Source organism: Pipistrellus kuhlii, unplaced genomic scaffold, assembly GCF_014108245.1.
Source record: "Pipistrellus kuhlii isolate mPipKuh1 unplaced genomic scaffold, mPipKuh1.p scaffold_m20_p_4, whole genome shotgun sequence".
Taxonomy (NCBI): domain Eukaryota; kingdom Metazoa; phylum Chordata; class Mammalia; order Chiroptera; family Vespertilionidae; genus Pipistrellus; species Pipistrellus kuhlii.
In genome coordinates this window covers 41757284-41779847 of record NW_023425540.1, presented here as the reverse complement: position 1 = coordinate 41779847, position 22564 = coordinate 41757284, and positions in this window count along the sequence as shown.

The following is a 22564-nucleotide window of genomic DNA, read 5'->3' as shown; positions in this document are numbered from 1 at the left end:
AACTAGGTCAATTTCTTGATCTAGCGACCAGTCTGATTATCAGTGTGGAAGGCTGAATTTATCATCTCAAAAAAAAAAAAAAAAATCAATAACCAGAGTTTGCTAAACATGTGTCTCATTTTGACTCTGTGTATTGTCTTTTTCCAATATTTTCCAGTACATCATCATTGATCTCTTCTGCTCAACTGGTGGATCTCTTACTTGTTTTTCTTATGCTTTGCAGTGGCTTATCAGCTCTCTTTGCAAATATTGCAGTGTCAAATTGTTATCATCAGGATTTGGCTGGTTCAAGAGTTTATTATGTACTAACACTGTTTGATCATTCTCTCTCTCTCTCTCTCTCTCTCTCTCTCTCTCTCTCTCTCTCTCTCTCTCTCTCTCTCTCACACACACACACACACACACACACACACACACACACTTGTGTGCTATTTTCTGAGTTAACAAGTCTTCCTGACCTCTCCATTCTTTGCTATTTATGTTTTTTACTTTTTAAAAAATCCTTCCTTTCTATTCCATTGTATAATATATGACACACAACCCCCTCTTTTTTTGTTATTTTAAGTTATAATTTTGCTCTAAACATTTTGGAAAAATCCATTTCTTTATTAACGAGGAATCTTATAATTGAATGAGAGGTGACCATGTTTCTGGATGGAAACATGAGGAGAATATACATAGTAAATAAACTCTGTTTCTCTAGTACTCCAACAAATATTGATTCAGTAAAAAGGCAGCAAGCATAAAAGGGTATTTTTATTTCATTGAAAAATAAAAAAATGATTAATAATAGCTTAGAGAAAAACACATATGCTGTTGAATGATATTTAATCTTTTTTCTTCACCATATGCAAGCTATACTAAGAGAGTTAACAATAATTTTGCAGAGGCAATTAAGTGAAAATATTCCAATATTGATCCTATAGTGGCACTTGAATCTTACATTTGAACAGGTCTAATTTTATCAGAAATCTTTATCTAAACATACCTCAAGATTTTTTTTTATAGGATCTCATGAATGTTATAGTACAATTAGAGTAGCTCTCTTGCTCAACTTTAATGATGCATCCTAGTAAATTATTTTTATTTTATCTGTATGCTTAAAGTAGGTTAGTATAATTAAGTTTGATGGAGGAGTTAGCATCAAATATTAACCTCTAAGAGGATGAAAATTAAATAAATAAATAAATAAATAAATAAAGTCCATTTCTGTTCTTCCAACCACCGCTAAAATGAGCCTCATGGATATCTGTCAATTTATTCTCCTCCAGCAAGCTTTGCTCATTACTCCTCTAACCCTTGTTCTGATAACAGCAATACATCTTCGCTATAGAAACTAACCATTATCAGTTGCATGAAAATGTGTTCAATCAAGGTACCCTGTTCTCTCCTGACCAAGTATCAATATTTAATCCAAGTTTGGAAACCTAAAGTCTCTCTGGAAGAAATGAAATCCTGTGGGATGTAACACAAAAACAAAAGCAGTTTTCTCCGTGATGAATCTATTCATTAGAGTCTCTTGTCGAGATTCCTGTACCTACACTAGGTACTGTCCTTCAGCTTTGCCAATGAGTCTGTGACTTACCTTGTACCTTTTTGTATTTTGGTAGAGAGGGTGATAGATTAGCCAGAGCTTGAGTCTGTTGCTTGGAAGTTAAAACCCTAAATAATAAAAGAAGTAGTATAATATTGATTTAAATATATATATATCCCTTGAACAAATTTTTCAATGGGGTAAAAGGTTAAAAGTTGTATGGTTTCTATGGAACATTCATCCTTTTTCATTCGTCCATTTTCATTGAGTGACTTTGACTTTGAGTGACTTTATTAATAGTTTTTCATTCAATCTCTACTTTTACAACCCAATACAATAAGATAGGTGAAAATCTTTATCCCACTGGGACAAAAGTATCTATTACTCGATTAGATTATTTCTTTCTCAAGATATCTAAACTGAATAGAAAGTGGGCTTTGAACAAAGGAAAGGAGGAATGAAGAAGGTTGCTTTATACATTTTTTTAGTTTAAATCTTAAAATCAGAAGACAAAAAAGTATCTTAGGCCCACACTTGTTTAGTTCATGATCAGGTAATCCACTGATATCATTTAATCTGAAATCTTTTATTCCAAACCTAAAAATCTTATGTGCTGTTTAATGTTCATAATCCTAAAAGGACTGGCATCAATTTTAAATGTGACTTATAATTATCTATATCTATCTATTTATCTATATCTTTATCTATATGTTTATTTATATCTATATCATCTATGTCATCTACATCTATACATCTATATATAATATTACAATCAATAGGTAATTTGATGTATATATGGGCAAATGAATTGAATAGGCTCTATGCAAAATAAAATACCAAAGAGTCAATAAATATATAAAAAGTGATTATTTTACTGGTTATTAAGGAAATATAAATTAAAACTATAATGTCCTATTACTACACACCCATCAGAATTGTTAATATAAAAATAAGGAAAATACCAAGTACTGTCAAGGATGTGGAACAACTTAAACTCTCATATGCAACTGATAGGAATGTAGACTGATAGAATGGGATAAAATTGATCTATTAATATGCTATGATTTAACACTTTTACTCTCAGATATAGGCATAAGTGAATATATACATATGTTCATAAAATGATATGTACAGAAATGTTCACAGTGGCATTAATTATACTTCCCAAATGAAAACCAATACAAATGCCATCAAAAGTAGAATTGATAAGTAAATTACATTATATTTACTTTTACAAAAAAATACTATATGACAATGAGAATGAATGAATCACATACAACCAGAAGAACACATCTCATAGCATAATGTTGAATGAAAGAAGTCTGTCTGAAAAAATTCCCACTCTAGAGGCCCAATGCACAAAATTTGTGCAAGAGTAGGCCTTTGCAGCCCCAGCTGTCTTGGCCCTTGCAGCCCCAGCTGTCTTGGCCCTTGCAGCCCCAGCTTTCTTGCAGCCCAGGCTGCCTCATGGCCCTACTGCCCCTGCCAACTAATCATTCTGGAAGGCCGTTCTGAAAAGTTGTTCTGGAAGGTCATTCTGCCATCTGGTTTAATTATTATCGATATGTTAGATTTTTATATATAGGATTATACAATATCATTTACATATTATTCAAAAACAAATATGACAAGTTAATATACAATGATACAAATTAGGCTAATAGTAATAAATGAAGGAAAGTCTACAAGGGTGTAGGAAGGGTTCCAGAGTTTCTAGTAAAGTTAAGTTTTTAAAAAATATATATATATTTTTTATTTTAGATAGAGAGATAGAAACATCAATGAGAGAGTAACATCAATAGACTGCCACCTGCATGCCCTCCATTGGGTTGGAGCCTGCAACCTGGGCATGTACCCTAACCAGAAATTGAACCAATTACATCTTAATTCATGAGTTGATGTGCAATCATTGTTGGGCAAAGTTCTGTTTCTTGATCCAGATGACAGATATATCAGTTAATTAATTTTGTGAAAATTTCATCAAGCTGTATACTATTGGTTGGTGGACTTTTCCTGAATATATACTGTACATAAATGAAATATTTACAGTAAAATAGCCAGAATAAGAATCAGTATAATAGAGTTTGAATGTCTTCTTTTAGGAAACAGTGATTATATGACAATAATAAAAAAAGTGTTTATTTTTTAATATTGCACCAGTCATTAAAAATATCTCTAAGTTTCTCATCTACTACTTTTATATCTTATTTTGTACTCATTATTGAAGTGAACTAAATCACTAGTAATCAAAGATATACTTGTTTGTCAATGCAGAAAAGACAGAATTAGTTATATTAAGAGTAATGAAGTATAACATCTTATGAGAAATGTACATAACAGTAGGATAATACTAAATATTACTACTGTGAGCAATTTCAAACCTGTAGAACATATTTTGGTGTAAAATTGTTCAGAATGTATTTGATATCAGAGATTTAAATATGCTAATTAAAAACATGGTCTGAGACATTCATGTTTAGTGGAAATGTACCCCTTCACAATGTGTCTAATAGTATAGCTTCTATGGAACTTATTTGGAAAATCAGTATTGTAAATAAATAAGGATCCAAAGGAAACTGATCAGCTCGGTAGTTGTGGCTCAATGGTTAAGCGTCAACCTATAAACCAGGAGGTCAAAGTTCAATTCCAGATCAGGGCACATGCCTTGGTTGCCGGCTTGATCCCCAGTGTGGGGTGTGCAGGAGGCAGCTGATCAATGGTTCTCTCTCATCATTGATGTTTTTCTCTCTTTTTTTCTTTCTGATATCAATTTTAAAAAATACACATAATATATATTTATTGTGTTAACCCAATTTCCCATGAAACAGAAAATGATACATTTCCATAATATACACTGAGTGGCCAGATTATTATGATCTCTGAACGCATAATAAATAATCTGGCCACTCAGTGTGTGTGTGGGTGTGTGTGTGTGTCTAATATATATATTAAAGACCTGGTGCATGAATTTGTGCATAGGTGGGGTCTGGCCAACTTGGCCAGGGGGAGGGGACATGGGTGGTTAGCTGGCCTGTCTGCTGGTCAAACTCCTGGTTGAGGGGACAATTTGCATATTAGCCTTTTATTATCTAGGATATACACTGAGTGGCCAGATTATTATGCATTCAGAGATCATAATAACATGGTCACTCGGTGTATTTTGTTGAGAACTGCAACCTAAAGCTGCAAAAATTAGAAATAAAATGGTCTCTATTCAATCAGAGCTTAGGGTTAAGACAAAAGCAGCACAAATCCCACAACTGGGTTAATGGGAGTGACAAGGAGAGAAATTAGTGTTAATTTTACCCATTGGTTCCAAAGCCCATGAATTCTACCTTTTGGAGAAAAAAATTTATATTGGCTTCTGTATAGTATGATTGAAGTCTAGTCTCCAGCTCTGCAAAGTTGTCTATAAGACAGCTCTTTAGCTAAGTCTTCCGTACATATGGTCCACTGTTTTTTCTTACTGACAGATTCTGAATGCTGGATGTCATATATGGTAAAAAAAAAAAAAAAAAAAAAATCATTGAAATCTGGGTTCGTGAGCCCATTTCCACACCTCACTTATTGTAAAATGGATTCCCTTGGCCCAAGACAGTGCCGAGTGTAATCAGGCAGTCTATAAGCACTCTATGATTCTACTGGCAGAGGTAAAAGAGTAATACAATTTGTATCCTATATCATCCTCTAAGGCGGAAGGTATCTGATATACACTGAGTGGCCAGATTATCATGATCTCCGAATGCATAATAATCTGACCACTCAGTGTATATTCTAGATAATAAAAGGCTAATATGCAAATTTTCCCCTTGATCAGAAGTTCCATCAGCAGGCAGGCTGGCCAACCGCCCATGTCCCCTCCCCCTGGCCAGGCTGGCCAAACCCCACCCATGCATGAATTCATACACTGAGCCTCTAATATATATATATATATATATATATATATATATATATATATATATATATATACTGAGTGGCCAGATTATTATGCGTTCAGAGATCATAATAATCTCGCCACTTAGTGTACTCAATCAGGCACCAGGTGGCTAACTTGTCTTCCCAAAGATAAAACCATATCTAGGATGCAAACTCTCTGCTGTTGGTAGGTGTACATTTTTAACATCAGGACTTTGGATAATGATACCATATTTTCTAACAAACAACTTATTTTTTTCCTTAAAGATTAGACTTTTTCTTGCAGTTAAATATCAAGTGGTTACATAAGTACTTTTAATTAGTTTAATGTGGTATCTAAATAGGCTATCTAAATCTTAAAATTATAGATTAATTACAGTTCTCTTTTATTTTCTTTATAGTGTTGTGTCATCTTAAACTATGTATACAAAAAGTATACAGGCAGATTGTCTCTTGGTAAAATTAAAATTCATAATTTTATGCATAATTTTATAGTTACCTTAATTTTAAAAACTTTAATAATTATATCAGGCTAATGAATTCTGAATATATATGATTTAGTAGATTAATAAAATTGATAAGGATTGGCTTTATACAAAGAAATAAAGATTATATAGAACAAATATGGATCTATGTCTAAAGAGTCAAGAAAAAACGTAGCAAAATCTAATATTCTTTCTCAAGTGAATATTTCATATTTCTCCATAAAAATCTACTAAAGGAAACCCCCTTGCAGCAAGCTCTGGCATGAGACCAAAAATACAATATATGTTAACTAAAAGTTTAATGAAAACAATGATACCATAGCCATAGGCTCTATTTATGCATTGCAGTAAATCATTTTTATCTCATATATGTATCTACTTAGATTAAAATAGGAAATGTGCTAAAACATCTTTTTGGGATTAAAAAAATGTCAATCAATAGTTGAAAATTAATTGTCTATTTAATGTTAAAGTGTTGAACCTCATTTAAAATGGAAATGATTAAATTTTAAATTAAAGTAAAATTAAAATTAAAATTAACATAGAGAATATAATGCAGTGTAAATTTTAATAGGTTTATTGGTTTTTATGAATAAAAGTAATTGGGAGTATAAGTCGCTACAACTACTTTATAATTATCTTGGCATTATTTACTTAAATAGGATATAGGTAGACCCTATGACTTTCTAATTCTATTTCTAAATATGCACCCTAAGAAATGTTGTATGCGCTCCAGGATATATATGCTAAAATGTTCGGTTGCAATTAAATTGCAATAAACTGAAAATAGCCCACAAGTCCACTAGCAGAAATACTTATAAATAAGTCATGGCTTCTAATCACACACAGCAGGACTTCGATGGAAGACTAAACTGGAGAGCATTTTGTTGTTAAATGACCAATAGGAAGCTTCTAGATTCTGGAAAGTTGAATTTCCTTACTGTTAAATGAATATTTGCTCTTAAGAATCTTTCAAATTGTACTTCTATTTTATACACTTCTCTTTCTGCAAAATGTATCTTATATTGAAGATGGAGTCACCAAGGCAGTAACAACATAGATAAATCAATAGCTCAGAAGAGTGTGTGTGTGAGAGAGAGAGAGAGAGAGAGAGAGGGAGAGAGAGAGAGAGAGAAAACAACTTCTATTGTAGATAAGAATGTAAAAATGTGGATTATACCAGGTTTATTTAATACATTAGAAAAATATGTGAACAGTTCCCCCCTTTCTGTAATTTAATAGCTATTTATTAAATTATATTCATCATCATCTTTTTTGTTGGTATTTCTGATTTCTTTCAAAAACATCCTTGATTTACCTCTATTATTTTAGACAAGTTCCTAATAAAATAAAATCTTACAAGTCTAGGTTTTAACAAAAAGTTGAATAAAGGGAAAAAAGAAATTACTAGCATCTATATCTCCTTAGATCTCCTCACTTTAACAGTAAGATAATTTAACATGCCTTTCCAGAAATGTGACAGTAACTTTTAGGATAATTTATTATTGTCTGAAGATGTGAGATGATATATTTGTTAAAATCTGCATAGATACATCTGAACAAATATGGAATTTTCTATGGGTTTCAGTTTGTGAATTTATAAAATAGATAAAAAATAGATTAAAAAAAAGTGATACCCATCTTAGAGGGTTACTATTAGAATTCTAGATTTAAACATGTGAAAAACACCAAGTACCATAACTGTCCCATAAAGCAGAGGTGATCATGACACTTGTATACAACACTTCCTATGTATTCCTGACTTAGTGCAAATAACTATCAAAATTAAGCCTAATTGTTTTAATTTTGCAGCCACATATCTTAATCCCTTCATTAGATTGTTCCAAAGCAAAACCAAAATGTCATAGCTTTTTATTTATAAACTAGTGGCCTGGTGCATAGATTTGTGCACTTTAAAAGGAAATCTGTTATCGGTGAACCAGATTTGGAGCCAACAGGGGCCCAGCAGCAATCTAACCCATAGCCAATTCCAGGAGGAATTGTGCTCTCCCCTGCCTCTCTGGGTCTGGGGTGTGCGTGAAGTAGATTTGGGGCTGACAGGGCTCCAGCAGCTTAGGCTTTTACGCATATAGATGATTCAGTGTATCAGTGTTTATCTCTAATGGATCAACCCTCCCTTCTCTCTCTTTCTTCTACAGTAATATTTTTAGGAACTTAAGACATTAAAATTAACATCAACAATAAGACCTTTAATAACATTAATATCAAGAAATCATTCTAACTATCTGCAATTTTTCAAAATATCTTTTTGTAACCCAAAGCAAAATACAAACATATTCTAAGTCTGCTTTTAAGTTTGCTTTGGCATCATGGCATTAAAATGGTAGAACAGTGTTCAATATTTAAAATAAATGTTTCAAAGATCAACAAAAATATTTTTTCAGAATTATTTTGTGTGTCAGTGTAGGTTTTCTTAGTGCCAATGTTAAAATTTCTGAATGTCCTACAAATGCAAATAATCATTTTTAAACATCCCATACATAGGGATGTCAATTTTACATTTAGCAGAAATGCTACAAGCCTGGGGAATCTAACAGCCTGTTTTATTTTTAAAAACCTGTTGCAGAATATTTTATTAAACTCATAAAAATAGCTAAAACATGAATATAGAAGGATATTTAATGTATTGATTACCTGTTTGAATCTTTTTTCTTTAAACCCAGCATAATAAACTGTAGGTTTTCAATGTATTATACCAGTTTCTTGAATGGATCAGTCACTCAACAAATAGTTAATCAGAGAATTCAGTAATGCAGTAGTCATGTTAATGCAAACTAGATGATTTTAGACAGTTCTGTAATTAGCTCTCAAATTGAGTATAGTAAGTTTGAGGATTTTTATTATATCCAAAAGGAAGTTATATCACAAGGTTCCAGATTCTTTGTGATTTTTTAACTTTGTGTAATAAATAAAAATGTCTAAATATCTAAAACTCAATACACACACATGGATTTTACAGATATATCTACATAATTTTAAAACTGGAATAAAAACACATAGAACATTCTTCAAAATATTCATTTACGGTGAAGATATAAATGCTCCATAGTAATATGTTTTTTAATGATTTAACAATATAGTAAAAATAAAATGGAAAATTGGTCCTGGTAACTAGATTCATTCAATTTAAGCAAAAATTTTGGTAGCATGAATTATCAGATAATTACTTAAATTCTTCATTTTAATTTTTTGTTATGTAAGCCAAATCAAAGATGAATCAGATCAGGCAAGATAAAATAGTCCTATTTTTATGGCAATGATTTTTTTCCAGATGGAGGAATATTTAAGCTGAGTGCATAAAATTCACATTTTCGTTCTTTCAATTACTGAATCTGAATCTGAAGCATAAGTTGTTCCAAGTGCAGATGTTCTTATTACTAGATTCATCTGAGCCAATAAAGTAAAAAGCATCTACATATAGACTTTAATCTTTTATTTACCCTGTTTAGTAGTACCATTCATATACTCAAAATTTTGCTTTACATTGGTAATTCAAACAGCCAATATTTGTGTACTCAACTGTGTTAACTTTAATTATCTACTTTTAATTATGTAATAATATCCAAGGAAATATAATGATGCCACAATTTTTTCTTAAAAGTTTTGAAAAATCCTACTACTACATTATTTCACATAATATAAATTTAAAAGAGCAGGAAGAACATCCTTTTGCTATTATTCATATGATCTACTTACTGTTGCCTATGCATTGCCCAACTTACCATAGTGAACAAAGAGAACAAATATGGCTCACCTTGACGTCTGCAGCCAGCTCCCTACCACTCACTCTTTCTCTCTTTTGAATCCCTAACATTCTGTTTCTTCTTCCTTAATAGAAGTGCCTTTTCTTTTTCCTTTTTTCTCATGTTTTGTCTTGATGATGCCTCTGTGATCCCATAGATCAAATACCTTTCATGATGATAGTCCTACTATATCCTACCCCATATCTCATCAGTGACTGAATCACACTCCACAATGCTCACCTGATTCATTTGCTGTTTATAAATATAGGATTGGTGAACTAAGTCATTACATTACTAAATATTTGAAGAAGATTAATTTAGTTTTTGTACTGAAAGTCATTTCTCTAAAACAAATCATTTGGCAAATCAATTAATTAATAGTTTAGATTTTTACAAATATGGTGACAAAATATAAGACTTTCTTACTTATTATAGTTTTATTTTATAGGCAAATCAGGTGTGTACCTCAAAATATTTTCAAACATCTATAATTTTAAAGTCCTCCATAAAATAACTCAAATGCTAATTCTAGCTCTTACGTAAATGAAATTTATATAAAGGAGATTTAATCCTAAAAACCTTTCACTGATACACTCCCCCATAGAAAAGATTGCTTTATTATGCACTATTCAAGTTATACAAGTTTTCCAGTGAACCTTGTTTTCTAGAATATCATCTTATGTAATCCTGCAATCCTCTAAAATGCTAAGCAGCTAAAGGGTTAAATAAGATAATACTAAAGAACATGATTTTGATGAAGATTACAGTGATTCAGAAATTTAAACAAAAGAATTTCACACTTATTTTATAAACAGTTTTCCTCAGTTTTTGAAAGTACAAATTCCATAGTGAATTAAGCAAGGAAGAAAATTTCCCAGACAAGTATCTATACTAATAAAAGGGTAATATGCTAATTAGACAGATAGACCTGATGTCTTCTGGATGCTTTTCTGGACAAAGCCATGGTGGCAGGCCTGAGGCAGAGGTGGTTAGGGACAATCATGCAGGCAGACAGTGGTTAGGGGCAATCAGGCTGGCAGGCAGAGGAGTTAGGGGCAATCAGGCAGGTAGGCAGAGTGCTTAGGGCTGATCAGGCAGGCAGGCAGGGGAGCGGTTAGGGTCCGGTGGTCCCAGATTTTGAGAGGGATGTCCAACTAAACTGGCAGTCAGACATCCTCTGAGGGATCCCAGATCAGAGAGGGTGCAGGTGGGCTGAGGACTCATCACCGTGCATGAATTTCATGCACTGGCCCTCTAGTTCTAAATATTATTTTTAAAGTATATGGATTATATAAAATATTTGCTCATGTACCAAGCACCATAAATTAAAAATCATAATGGTTACTACATGATTAAAGCCCTTTTACTTTTTTAATCAAGACAAGTTCAAGTCCTCAATCTTTTCTTTCTCTTTTTTACTCCTCATGAAATTGGTGTTCTTGCTTTTATATCTTAATACTAACTTATGGCCTTTTTGACAGTTTAGCTAAATTACCACATAATAAGTTTACCTTGAGCATCCATTTTTTTGTGTTTAAGTGGCCTGCAGGGGCCTTGAACTGACTCTAGCCCCTCCTGCTAGCATTTGTCCCAGATAACAGCAGCCTGCAGAGTCACAAGTAAGGTAAGTTTCCGATATGATGCCCCGGCATTGTGTTACGACTTAGATAAAAACCCCACAAAACTAACCAAAACCCTGCTCTCTATGGTTTGAATTAATCAACCTCACTTTAACCTAAGAACCCCAAGCACGCTAGCCTCAGATCTTACTAATAGCATGTGCCCCAGGTCCTGCCTGCCTTCCCTCTGTGCCTACAGCCTGCCTTCAGCTCCCCGGGAACCTGTGAGTAACAAGCTTCTTTATTGCACTTCCCTTTGCAGTCTTTTGTTGAAGCGTGCCCTATTGCTATACGCTGTAGGACTCTGTTTAACAAATGTTAGCTTAAAGTTACAACAGATATGTATATAAACAATTTATTGACGCTTTACGTTTTGTAAATGATTTTATTTTGTATGTGAGGTTATCAACCGTCTGTTTTGACTCCTCAGTGTGAGTTCAGGATTGTGTTAAGCACAGGCAGGCATTATTTCTTTCCCTAGGACTGACATTATCATTTTGTTGTTTTGTGCTCTGATGACAAACCTGTGATGAGTAGCTATGGGTATGTCTCCATGGGCTTACGTGCATGAAATTTCTAATGTAGAAGTGGAATTTCTGCTTCACAGATTATTCATATTTTTCTCTCAATGATCACTATTGTTTGACTATTCAGAATTTTATTCTCAACCTCAGAGATGTAATTTCAACATTTGGGAAGAAGCTTGTTGAGAGATGAACTGAGGCATATTCAAATGTTTTAGAGTTTATTTTAGCCAAAATCAATTTGAGTCAGGCTGCGCCAAACTGGAAGTGGTTAGGAGTGCTTCACTGACAGGAGCTGGTAAGAAGATTTTCTAAAGGAAAGGTGAAAAGAGAGCAAGGAAAGTATTGATTGGGTGTAGCTTAAAGCTTAGCTTGCCTCTTTGTGGTGGGTCATCCCTGGATTTCTATTTCGTGACTTTGTGGCATCTACAGGCTTAGATTTTGGTTTGTTTACATAGGCTACCATAGCAATAGAGCCACCTCAGTCTAATGGCCTCCTTCTTTAGTTAATTTAACAAGTTTATTTATGGAAATGTTTTCTGAGAGAAAAAGAACAAGAACAAAAAAAAAAAAATCCAAGAAGCTATTTATGGAGATCAAAATGTACTATTAAAATATTTTGTTATCTGAATATAATCTTCTAAAGTGATATAACATTTATTTTAGGCAAAATATTATATTTGTCCAAATGTTAACTGCTGTGTATATCTTTGGGGAATCAGAATAAAATATAAAATTTATTGTGATTCCCAAAGCTTTGAATACAATACTAATCCAAAATAGGTTAATCAGTGTGGAAATAGGCGAAATGCTTCCAAATCCGCTCTTGGCATGCAATCAGGAATATGGCTCACTTAAACCTGGAAAGGATTATCTGCTTGCATGAGACAAGGAAAAAGTACTATGGGCATGCAGTTAGTAGATCTGGCATCTAGCAACCGATCCAAATGTTATTACTGGATAATCGCTTACCTCTAGAACCCCAATTTTTCACCTTTACAACTGTAATAATTTCTGTATTGCCTTTGTCTCTGAATTGTATAGAAGCAATTATTAAGGAAGATAACAGATATGAATGGGCTTTTTAAACTGACAGGATGTGTAATTAATTATATGGGATGATTATTCAGTAGTACTGCAGAACACATTCATAAGATAATGAGGCCAATGAGCATATGTATTTAGTGACACAGAGTATAATCTTTGAGACTCTGGTTATTAGATGTATTACCATTTATTTCTATGAAAACCATAAGTACACACACACGCAAACACGCACATACATGCACATGTGCATACATGAGGTCCTATAATTAATTACCTTAAAACGATGTTATGATGTTCTAAAATATATTTTTAATGAAATAGTACCCAAAGAGTATTCTTGATAATATTCATGTCTAAAGAACAGTTCAGTTTATTGTAATACTCTCTGGCACTGAATCTTTGTTAATCAACCGCCTGTGTAAATAAACCAAAAAAAGTGTCGTTGCTGTTAGGCAACAACAGCCATAGTAACAACCTCATAAATGCCAAGGGAATTGGTGCACAGCTATTCTAGTCTGGAGCTGACAGCTAAGTCATCTATGCTGTAATTGCAATTTGTTTTAGTCTGTAATTTTGTTTATTTTATTTTGGTGTTATTTTCCAAAGTTAGAATATAAATTATGTGAGTTTGCATGGAATTATAAATACAGTTGTTTGAATCAACCAGTTGTGCCTGTTTTGAATAGCAATTTATTATATTATATGAGTAGATTTAAATGTAAGCTAGAGGCTTGGTACATGAAATTCTGCACAGATAGGGTCCCTAAACCAGGCCATTGATCAGGAACAATCTGTGGGGTGACCTGTGGGGTGATTGGGGCCCTGCTTGCACCTGCCTTGGCCTGACTCCACCAGCTCACCTGCTCCTCCAGTCTGCCAAAGTCCTGTTCTCATCAAGGACCATAGGGGCCAGCAGCACCGCGACTGCCAGCCGCTACCAACACCGTGTCACTGATGCTTGCCAAGAGAACATAATGACCCTGAAAAAGTTGTCTCGACATACTATTATTTGTAACTAAATACATTAAAATAAGACTGTAAAATAATATAGGTCTGCTGGTAAAGTCTTACAAATACAGTGTGGAAGACGATATTTCCATATATCCTGATGTGTGCCCTCAATTAATTCAATGACAAAAATGCCTTTTGAATTGCAAACATAAACTCTAAGAGATAAACAATTATGCATCCTAATATCCAAATGATCTATACCAGGTGGTGTTTCTGACTAACAAGTTAAGTGCCTGGGAAGAACAGCGGGTAGATAATGAGATGTGCTCTGAACCAGAACTACCTTACAATCTTTAATAGTAAATGCACTGTTGCAGGCAGTCTAGAATACTTAAGAAAGCCACTTGTGATTTCAAAAATGTGACAGTATTTGTCAAATTTGAATTAGTACACATATTACTACTGCTTTGTTCACTGATGTATTGGTATGTAAGTGAATCAATAAGAGCTAGTGAATTAAATCTCAGCCTGTTCTATTTATCTTTTTCTTTCTTATAAATTGGCACTCATGAATTACATTCTCCTCAGCAATGCTATTGGTATTCCCTTAAGAGTTCATTTGTCCAGCTATTCAATAATTTGTGTTGTCTTTTCTTACATCTCTGTCTATCAATATTGGTTTAGAAAGATAGCTCCAAAGATAGGCATTGTGTTATTATTAACATTTTAAAGTAATCAGAAAAGCTCAGTTTTGGCCTATTACTTGTAAACTTAATGTTTGAAATGCTTAATTTCAATTTTCCACTTCATAATATTCTAAGAGAGAAAAAATATAAAAGGAATCTTTGGTTTGGTTAAAAGAAGAAATATGGATTGAATTTTAGAATTAATTCTCTAATCAGTCAGTTAAGTCAAGTTCATGTTAATTTCTAAATTTTTAATTTTGTACGTTACTAACCGAAATGTCTAGGTAATCTGTGCCACTTGTCAGTTTTATACAGGGACTTTTTCTTGACACCCAAAGCCTACACATATCCTAAAATAAGTACACAGAATTAGGAGCATCCTTTCAATCTGTCCTAAATCTCTCTTCTATAGACTCACTATCAAGACAGAAATTCCTGCACTAGCAGGTTTGGTTCAGTGGATAGTGCATAGGCCTGGGGACTGAAGGGTACCAGGTTCGATTCCGGTCAAGAGCACTTGCCCACGTTATGGGCCCGATCCCCAGTAGGCGGTGGCCAGGAGGCTGTCAATCAATGATTATCTCTTATCATTGATGTTTCTATCTCTCCCTCTACCTCCCTCTGTGAAATCAATAAAAATATATATATATTTTTAAAGACAGAAATTAGTACAATTAGTCTTCTTTGTGATTAAGGCACTTCTAAAATTGATAATACTATAATATTTTAATAACATATGAATTATAAACATCTTAGCAGAAAATAGTAAATATTAAGTAGTAGAAATTAGGCTTCCAGGGAATTTTTTCAGAATAAGATGATCTTGTTATAGATAATTGTCAATAAAGGTGGAATGATAAAAACTATAGTGTACCTACTTATCAATTAAAGAATCAATGATTATTATTATCTTAGGTATGTGACCTTAGATAACCATCTTAAACTCTCTTCTATAGAAGAGATACATAAGTTACCATATAGGATTTTGTGAGAATAATTAAGTGTGTGTGTGTGTATGTATGAGAGAGAGAGAGAGAGAGAGAGAGAGAGAGAGAGAGAGAGAGAGAGAGAGAGAGAGAGATAGTTTAGCCTAGAATAGTGCCTTTGGAATATAATAGTAGTTCAACACGTATTCATTATCATTATAAGAATGTCAAATAATAAATTGATATGAAAATCTTATACATGAGATAGTTAGATTTGAATAGCATCATGCAAAACCTCCTTATTTGTGGCTTCAGACACTTTTTACTGCAACATGTAATAGACTGTATTTTACATGAACCAGCCAGCATAAACACAGATGCATATAATAAAGTTTTAATTGGAAATATCTGAATTATATCTATTTTATTATTTCTTTTCTATTTCATTTTTAAAATATATTTTTAAATTGACTTGAAGGAGAGAAGTGGCGGGAAACCTAGATTGGTTGTCTCCTGCACCCTCCCCACTGGGGATCGAGCCCATAACCTGGGCATGTGTCCCACCAGGAACCAAACTGGTCATCCTCTGTGCATGGGATGATGCCCAACCAACTGGACCACACTAGCCACAGCTATTCTGTTGATTGTTAAAATGTTAGTAACTTTTCAATACCATATTTTCTGGCCTATAAGACGACTTTTGAAATGAAGAAAGTCAACCGAAAATCAGGGGTCGTCTTATACGCCGAGTATATCCCCAAAAAAACATCTTGATATGCCGCTAAACGAATTTTCCAACTCGATCCCACACCAATCACTGCAAGGCTGCTCGGACCGCCTCTCTAACTCAGCCAATCCAAGCAGGCTTTTTATGCATGCAAATTATACATGTTCTGTACCTGAAGCTACACTGTGTTCTAGTAAAAAGCCTGCTCAGATTGGCCAGAGTCAGAGAGGCGGTCTATTAAAAAAACAATTGCTGTTGCCTTGGAAGTGGGGGGTAGTCTTATACAGCGAATATAGGCCTAAACCTATGTTTTAACTGTAAAATTAGGTGGTTGTCTTATACGCTGGAAAATACGGTAAGTTGGTTTTATGTCCTTCTAATGGGTCCTCCATTTGAAAAACAAATCTGAAGTTCTTTTGACTTTGTTATTATTGTCATAGCTCTTTTGCAATCAAATGATCACTGTTTCACAATGTTTGTCACCCAATTCTTATAACAGTCACATATAACTGTTAAATTCAAAGCACAGAACCAACAAAGTACCTAGCTTTTAAAAATTAACCCACAGTTGCTGAGTTCAGATTAGGCTATATTTATACTACTTTTGCAAATTGGTATAGGTTTCACATTACTCTTGCAGTTCACTGAATAATATATATTGGTATCACCTTTGACTGTGGAGTACAACTGATGGAAAAAGAATATTACTGATAAATACCATACATTTCTATGTGCATTGTAAGTACCTTTATAATTGTCATATAATGTAATGCAATTGTAGCTGTGAAAAAAATACGAAAGTCAAACATGGAATGTTTCAAAGTCAGCTTGTTTAAACCTTACCTCTTTTTGTAAATGGAATACTACTAAAAAAAGGATTGAAGGAATTAAACTGCATCTAGCTGACCAGTTCATGAGGCTCTTCATCAATTTCACTGTGGTTTATGGTTAGAGATGATAGCAAATGACACAAATTTTCTGCTAGAGATTTCATCACATTAATAATAACATCCTAAATTTGTTCAAATACTCAGTAAAAAAACAATAAAGGATATGTTTTAATTTATGCATTCACAAAGGTTTTCAAAAATTTATAAAAGTAATTGGTAACAATAACAAGAAAAGATAGTACTGTATGATTTGATCTAAGCACATTGGGAAGGGGGGCTGGGATTCCTTTTTTTACTCCTCTATAAGAACAATTTTTAGCTGAAACCGCTTTTGCTCAGTGGATAGAGTGTCGGCCTGTGGACTCAAAGGTCCCAGGTTCGATTCCAGTCAAGGGCATGAACCTTGGTTGTGGACACATCCCCTCAGGGGGTGTGCAAGAGGCAACTGATTGATGTTTCTCTCTCATCGATGTTTCTAACTCTCTATCCTTCTCTTCCTCTTTGTAAAAAATCAATAAAAATATATTTTTTAAAAAGAACAATTTTTTAAATGCCACTTTATAGTTTTCTAAGTTAAATTATTTGTGAATCTTGTGAAAAAATTGATGTTCTTAGATTAAGGAGAAAAGAACCTAGGTCAAATGATATTGTCTAGTCTAGTGGTCAGCAAACCGTGGCTTGCAGGCCACATGTGGCTCTTGAGTGTGGCTCAGCTTTAGAATCACTTCTTCAAAATAGACGTGCCCAGGCTGAAAACCGACTTTTGTGCATGGGCCACGAAGTTTCAATCGCACTGTGCCCATCAGCACGTGGTATTTTGTGGAAGAGCCACACTCAGGAGGCCAAAGAGCTGCATGTGGCTTGTGAGCCACAGTTTGCCGACCACTGGTCTAGTCTATTCATCAAACTTGAACTGATTTACCATTTCCCAGATCTGTGATGTTTTTTTTCCACTAATTCTTTCTTCAGAAAATGAAACACTTGGAGAAAGTAACACAAAGAACCAAACAGATGCACTAGGAATCAGCCAATGCAAATAAAATTTTTTCTTCCATAGAAGCATTGAACAGACTGTGGAACTTTAGAGGGAAGGCAGGGGAGGGTTGAGTGGGTGGGAGGAGATCAACCAAAGAACTATATGCATACATGCACAACCCATGGACAAAGATAATAGGGTAGTGAAGGCCTGGGGTAGGAGTAGGGGCTGGCTAGAATGGGTCAATGGAGGAAAAAATGTGACATATGTAATATTTTCAACTCTAAAGATTAAAAAAAATGTTTCTGCCATATTCTTTGTAAATGTAGACAGGTTGACTTATGTGTTTTTAAAAATGTGTTTTATTGATTACAGAGAAGAAGAGAGAGGGAGAGAAAGATAGAATCATCAATGATGAGAGAGAATCATTGATCACGTGCCTCCTGCATGCCCCACAAAAGGGATAGCGCCAGCAACCTGGGCATATCCCATGACCTGGAATGGAACCATGACCTCCTAGTTTAGATCAGTGCTCAACAACTGAGCCATGCCAGCTAAGTGACAATTTTACTTCTTACTTTATATCTTTTATAGTCTGTTTAAATTAAATATAATTATTTATAGAGTTAAATGTAGGTCTACCATTTACTAGTAATTAATGTTTGTGTCACCAGTATTTGGTTTTTTTTTCTATTATTTTAAATTTAATTTTGATGTGTCTTTTCTCCATTTCTGCATACCATGGAGTTATCTGACTTTATTTTAGAATTCCACTTTTTTTTTTTTTTTAATGGGAGGCATTTTTCCCCCTTCAGCCATTTTAAAATTATGATTTTACAATTTTCAATCAAGTTGTTTATTTTAAACAAAATTCATTCATAGCTTAAGATATAATTGAGACACTTTGTTCAGAGTCCCAAAAGGACAGCAACTTATAATCTATAGTATAATATCAGAATCAATATACTAACGTTGACATAGGGAACATGAAGAGAATTCCACTGTCAAGATCCTTTTTGTTAGTTTTGAAAGCCACACATTCTTTCTCTTCTCTCCCCTCCTGTGTGTGATCCCTGGCAGTTATTAGTTTGTTCATCCTGCTCCACTTCTATGATTTTATCATTTAAATAATGTTACATAAATGGGATCTTACAGTATGCATTGTTTTGGGGTAGGATTTTTTAATTCAACATAATTCTCTAGAGATTCATCTCAATTTTTATGTGTTCATTTCTTTTTATTGCTTAGTAGTATTCCATGACATGGATGTCCTATAGTTTATTTAAACATTCAACTGTCAAAGGACATTTGTCTGTATAGAGAATACATTGTGCACAATTGATGCCATGTTCTTCCTCAGTGGCTTCCCAATGTTTGCTGATCTGAGTCACTTTGTGAATAAGATAATGAGGTAATGAGGCAGAAACATAAAACTGGGTAGAGTTTGTCACTTCCATGGGGAGGAAGACTGAAAGAGGAAGTTAGTCTCCTTCATATAAGTTATGGCTAACAGACATCTACATATGTAAAATACAGCTTTTTGTCTATTGTATGCAGTACCCAAGTATATCAGAATTAGAATTGCGGTTCCATCATTAAGTTTCTTAAAATCTCATTGGTGTTGTACTAATTTTGTAAAACACGGCATGAAAATAAGAATATACAAATTCATATCAAAGCACTACAAAATGTTGGAAATATTATAAATGCAGAAGTAAAGATACTGTTATAAAGAGGTATCAAGGACATCCTTATTGGCTTGCTTAATCCTTATAGTTAGCTGTTCTTTCCTTTATCATGCATTAGAATCACCAGGCATGTAACAATATCTTTACCAACAAAGCTCCTAGGACAATGGAAACTAAAGAGAAAATAAACAAATGGGACTACATAAAAATAAAAAGCTACACAGCAAAAGAAACCATCAACAAAACAACAAGAAAGCCCACTGCATGGGAGAATATACTTGCCAATGTTATATCTGCTAACAGTTTAATCTCCAAGCTTTATACGGAGCTCATACAATTTAACAAAAGGAAGATAAACAATCCAATCAAAAAATTGGCAAAGCACCTAAATAGACACTTTTCAAAAGAGGACATACAGAAAGCAAAGGGACATATGAAAACATGCTCAAAGTCACTAATCATCTGAAAGAAGCAAATCAAAATGACAATGAAATACCATCTCACACTATCAAAGTGGCTGTCATCAACAAATCAGCAAATGACAAGGGCTGAAGAGGATGTGGAGAAAAAGAAACCCTCATGCACTGCTGGTGGGAATGCAGACTGGTGCAGCCACTGTGGAGAACAGTATGGACTTTCCTCAAAAAACGAAAAATGGAACTCCCATTTGATCTAGTGATCCCACTTCTAAGAATATGTTCTAAGAAACACCAACCAGAAAGGATATATGCACCCTTATGTTCATAGCAGCACAATTTACCATCGCTAAGATTTGGAAACAGACTAAATGCCCATCAGCAGATGAGTGGATTAGAAAACTGTGGTACATCTACACAATGGAATACTATGCTGCTGCAAAAAGGAAGGAACTCTACTATTCCCAATAGCATGGATGGACCTGGAGAGCATTTGTTAAGCAAAATAAGCCAGTCAGAGAAAGATAAATGTATATCACATAATCTCACTCATTTGTGAAATATAATGAACAACATAAACTGATGAAAAAAAAATAGATCCAGAGAATTAGAAGTAATGAACAGACCATCAATCTCGGAGGGAAGATGGGGGAGGAGGTGTGCAGGGAAGAGATCAAACAAAGGACTTGTGTGCATGCATGTAAGTATAACCCCAGGACACAGATAGTAGTGGGTGTGAGGGCATGTGCTTGGGAGGGGTGGTGGTGGTGTGGGGATGGCTGGGGAGAGGTCAGTGTGAGAAAAAGGAGACATTTGTAATACTTTAAAAATCACAAAGCATCCTTGTTAAGTGAGAGTTTCCAATTGAGTAGGTCAAACAAGGGCCTGAGTGTTTTTGTATTTAAGAAGTTCTTAGGTGATGCTGATATTACTGGTTAGAATACCACACTTTGAGAACCATTGTCTTAAGAAGAGATTGTCTTTCTTCCTAATGCTGTGTTCTTACCTATCTTACCTGATTAACAAGTATTTGTTGAATTGATTGCTTACATAAGCCAGGGAAGAGGAAAGCTAATGCGCCTTACCAAATAGGAAGTGGAAAATAAAGCAAAAATAATAATGATATGTTTAGTTTTTATTGCACAATGGATCAGCTATATATCTTAATACACTTGGAATTATACCAGAGGATATTTATACTTGGACTTGGACTTGCATATTCCATAAATGTCTGACATAAGTACTTTAATATGATAGATAGGATATGTGGTTTTCATGTTTAAGACTATCAATCCAAAAAATGATGCAAAATGTATAAGCTAAAAAAAAGAGAGATAATATATACACTTGGAATAATTCTGCTTTTTGAGCGTAATTGTGAAAATAAAATATTTAAGAAAATATATTCCTGTATCATTGTATGTTACAGAAAGATAATATTAGAAGAAACATATTTTAAAAGGAAATATAAATAAAATATAACAAATATTACTAAGGAGAAAGCATAAAAATTTGAGCACACAAAAGGGAAATGAGGCCAAGAAAAATGAGATAAATAACTTATAGAAAGTTACACATATATCTGCTGCAATATTTAAATTTGTTTTCATTTTGAAGTAATTTTAAATTTACAGAAGAATTGCAAGAATAATATAGAGAGTAATCCTATGTTTCAAGTAATCTGAATGTCTTACAGAACCATAGTGCAATGATCAAAACAGGGGTTCATATGTGTATACTACAATTAACTAAGCTGCAAACTTTATATGAATATCATAATTTTTGTTGTAGTTATGTGCTAGTATCTAATTTAGAATTTCCACATTGTCTTATCTCCTTAGACTTTTTCAACCTGTGACTATTCCATTGTATTTTCTTTCATGCATTGTTAGCTTGGAAGAATACTTATAACTCAGTTTTAGAATATGCTCATTATGGGTTTGTCTGACATTTTCTCATTATTAGATTAAGGTTATGCTTGCGGGGGGGAAATAATTCAGAGATAATGTGCTTTTTATATTTGGGTGCATTATGCAGGGTACATTGTCAATTAGTTTTATTACTGGTGATGTTAATACTGATCACTATTAAGGTAATGACTGACACGTTTCTTCACTATAAAGTTACTATTATTTCTTTGTATTTTTTCATTTTATTGTTTAAAGTATTACAAATAGTAGTATATAAGTCTTCTTCTCCCTCCTCCCCCCTCCCCTTTGGCCTGCTGTAGGGCTCCCCTACCCCTGCACATGTCCTCACGCTCCTAGTGTCTGTGTCCATTGGTCATGCTTACATGCATGCATACAAGTCCTTTGGCTGATATCTTACCCTGTCCCCCCAACTCTCCCCTGCCTAGCCACTTAAGTTTGATAGTCTGTTTGATGCTTCTTTGTGTCTGTATCTATTTTTGTTCATC